The sequence below is a fragment of the Mizuhopecten yessoensis genome, unplaced genomic scaffold, assembly GCF_002113885.1.
Source record: "Mizuhopecten yessoensis strain PY_sf001 unplaced genomic scaffold, ASM211388v2 scaffold10821, whole genome shotgun sequence".
Taxonomy (NCBI): Eukaryota; Metazoa; Mollusca; class Bivalvia; order Pectinida; family Pectinidae; genus Mizuhopecten; species Mizuhopecten yessoensis.
The window spans coordinates 1,613,067-1,617,018 of NW_018408738.1; positions in this window are offsets into that span (position 1 = coordinate 1,613,067).

A 3,952-nucleotide genomic window follows, 5' to 3' on the forward strand; every position below is an offset into this window, starting at 1 on the left:
GGAGGGGGGGCGGCAAAATTTATTATGGTTTATAATGGCAAATGATACTTTGAATATTCCATGTTAATAACTTGATTGGAATTATAACCTTGAGTTGACAGTTTGTGATACTTCGAAAATTTTGAGCCAGCCCTACCCCCAAGGGCTGTAGGGTGGGGCCCAAAGAGTCAGTGTGCTAAAATTTCTTCATTTTTCTTGTTTAGAGTCAGAGGTGCTAGTTTCAAATACTTTTTAGTCTTAAATCTGTATGCTAGATATTGAATAAGGTGGTTTTATTGTTTTTTGTCACTTTGAATAATATCTCTGTTCATGTTAAAAACAAAATCAACTCTCTGTATAAATATATCAGGTGACCGTTAAGGCCCATGGGCCTCTTGTTTTATAAATGATGGGTGTGGCCCCCCTTGGGGCTGAGGGGCGGGGCCCAGTAGGGGAAATATAGCAAATTCTTTAAAATCCTTCTATTTCTGTAGGAATGAAAGGATTTGTTCCATATTTGGTCTGAATCATCCTTGGTTAAAGGGGGAACAATTTTGTATAAACCATGGGTCTGGCCCCCCAGGGGCCTGAGGGGCGGGGCCAAATAGGGGAAACATAGGAAATTCTTTAAAATCCTTCTTCTGTAGGAATAAAAGGATTTGTTCCATATTTAGTCTTAAGCATCCTTGGGTGAAGGGGAACCAATTTTGTATAAACAGTAGGTCTGGCCTCCCAGGGGCCTGAGGGTCGGGGCAAAATTTAGGAAACATAGCAAATTCTTTAAAATCCTTGTTCTTCTGTAGGAATGAAAGGATTTGGTCCATATTTGGTCTGAAGCATTCTTGGGTGAAGGAGAACCAATTTTGTATAAACGGTGGGTCTGGGCATCTAGGGGCCTGAGGGGCGGGGCCCAATAGGGGAAACGTAGCAAAATATTCTTTAAAATCCCTCTTCTGTAGGAATGAAAGGATTTGTTCCATATTTGGTCTGAAGCATCCTTGGGTAAAGGGGGAACAATTTTGTATATACCGTAGGTCTGGCTTCCCAGGGGCCCGAGGGGCGGGGCCAAATAGGGGAAAGATAGCAAATTCTTTAAAATTCTTCTTCTTCTGTAGGAATAAAAGAATTTGTTCCATATTTGGTCTGAAGCGTTCTTGGGTGAAGGGGAATCAATTTTGTATAAACCGTGGGTTGGCCCCCTAGGGGTCTGAGGGCAGAGCCCGATAGGGGAAACATAGCAAAATATTCTTAAAAATCCTTCTTCTTCTGTAGGAATGAAAGGATTTGGTTTATATTTGGTCTGAAGCATCCTTGGGTAAAGGAGAAACAATTTTGTATAAACGGTGGGTGTGGCCCCCATGGGACCTGAGGGGCGGGGACCAATGGGGAAATAGAGGTAAAACCTTTATAACCCTTCTTCTACCATAGGGATTAAGGGATATTATCCTAATTTAGTCTGGAGCATCCCTAGGCAAAAGGGACTCAATTTCGTTTAAACAGCGAGTGTGGCCCCCCTGGAGGCAGAAGGGAGGGGCCCAATAAGGGAAAGAGCAAATTCTTAAAAATCCTTCTTCTGTAGGAATGACAGGATTTTTTTCAAAATTTGGTATGAGGCACTCTTGGGTGAAGGGGAACACATTTTGTATAAACGGTGTGTTTGACCCCCATGGAGGCAGAGAGGTGGGGCCCAATAGGGGAAATAGAGGTAAAACCTTTAAAATCCTTCTTCTACCGTAGGGATTAAGGGATTTTATCCTAATTTAGTCTGGAGCATCCTTGGGCCAAAGGAACTCTATTTTGTATAAGCAGTGGGTGTGGTCTCCCAGGGGGCAGAAGGGCGGGCCCAATAGGAGAAATAGAGGTAAAATCTTTAAAATCCTTCTCCGACCATCGGGATTTAGGGATTTTATCCTGATTTAGTCTGGAGCATCCTTGGGCCAAGTTGACTCAATTTTGTATAAGCAGTGGGTGTGGTCTCTCAGGGGGCTGAAGGGCGGGGCACAATAGGAGAAATAGAGGTAAAACCTTTAAAATCCTTCTCCGACCATCAGGAATAAAGGATTTTATCCTTGGGTCAAGGGGACTCAATTTTATATAATTGGTGGGTATGACCCCCCCCCTAGGGGCAGAGGGATGGGGCTCTGTTTGAAGTTTGTTCTCGCTCTATCTCAAGTGCTTGATGGATCTTTCTGAAATTTCATATGGACTTACAGCACCTTCCATGGAGTGCTATGTCTTTACTTCATACCAATTATTTTAAACATATTCAGGTGAGCGATACAGGCCCTCTGGGCCCCTTGTTCGCCCTACCAAAATGTACCCCCCAGATTCTTTTTATACCCTGACCAAAAAGTACCCCCTATGGAAAATGTTATGTTCCTGTATTTTTAGTCCAATTGAGATCAGAATTTTGATCAGGATCATACAGTTTAATATTGATCCACCCCTACCTCACCAAAGCTTTAACAATCTTCTTCTCAAGTTTCATAAGGCCAAGGGTCAAAATATTTGGCCAGTAGGTACTTGGGATGGAGTGCTATAAAATATCCTCATTAAAATGACATCTCTTAAAAGTCCTATGGGAATCTAAAAGACTTAAATTTAATTTGATATTGTGATACTCTGTGCTAGTTAGCTCACCTGGCCCAAATGGCCATGATTCCACGGTGCGGCTTCCCTCGTCCGTCCTGCGTCCGTCTGACATCAACTTTTTACTTTAAACAACTTCTTCTGAATAACCAACAGGCCTAGGGTGATGGTGTTTGGCCAGTAGCATGCTGTGAGGAAGGACTACCAAGTTTGTTCAAATGAATGACATTCACACATTTTCAAGGTCACAGGGGTCAAATATGTTAAAATCTTTTTAACAACTTCTGAATAACCAAGCGGTCCAGGATGATGATATTTGGCCAATCACATACTGGCATAAAGGGCTACCAACTTTGTCCAAATGAACGACCTTTACTTGTATTTAAGGTATCGGGGGTCAAATATGTTGAAGTTTTTTAAACGACTTCTTAATTCCCATTAATGCCCAGAATGTTGATATTTGGCCAGTAGTATGTGGGGATGAAAGGCTACCAAGTTTGTTCAAATGAATGACTGCCCATATTCAAGGTCACAGGGGTGACACACTTTCAGGATCACATCTGGTCAATTGTGCAAACTTGATAATTTTATGATTTTGCTTCCGATCGAATAAACTGACCCAAGCTGATTCATTGAAATGTTTGTCAATGCTTACTAATTTAGTTGCACCTGTTACAATTCGAGCAGCTTCAATATTGAGGTTTTCAAGTTTCTTTCCCAACTCATTCGGTATGTTCCCCCACACTATATCTCCATACTCAAGTAGAGATCTTATAAATGAAAAATATATTGATTGTTAAGTAATTCTATCAAGCTGGAATTTTAAGGTTTGCATGAGGTTGAGCTTAGGTGAGGTTTTAGAGATGATGTAATTGACATGATCTGACCAACTACCGTTTGAGGAGAAAAAGACTCTGAGGTGCTGATGGAAAGATACGTTATTTATAGGAACTCGGTTCACATGTAAGAGAGGGTGATTAGGAGGGTTTCATTTCCTACTTATGAGGATAGTTTCGGATTTATTGAATATTTGCACCGCTTGTTCAATGGAAATAATTCAAAACTTAAAACGATTTCTGTTTAGTTCAAAATTAACACTTATCTAGAAAATATACTGATTTCAAACAGTTGTGAGAAATCTCCATATAACACATTAATGTGCAGGGAAATATTGTCAATGTTCTTGAAAATGATACTGTGAAAAGCTTGCCATTTGATATCATAAACGTTGCCTGCACTATTAGATTTCCCATTATAATGTGACATTCATAATAGTTATGTTTGTATATATACTCTATGAGATTTTCAGTCCTTGGACATCTATGATTATACGCCCGTCGAAGACGGGGACGTATTATGTTATCACGTGAGCGGGCGGGCGGGC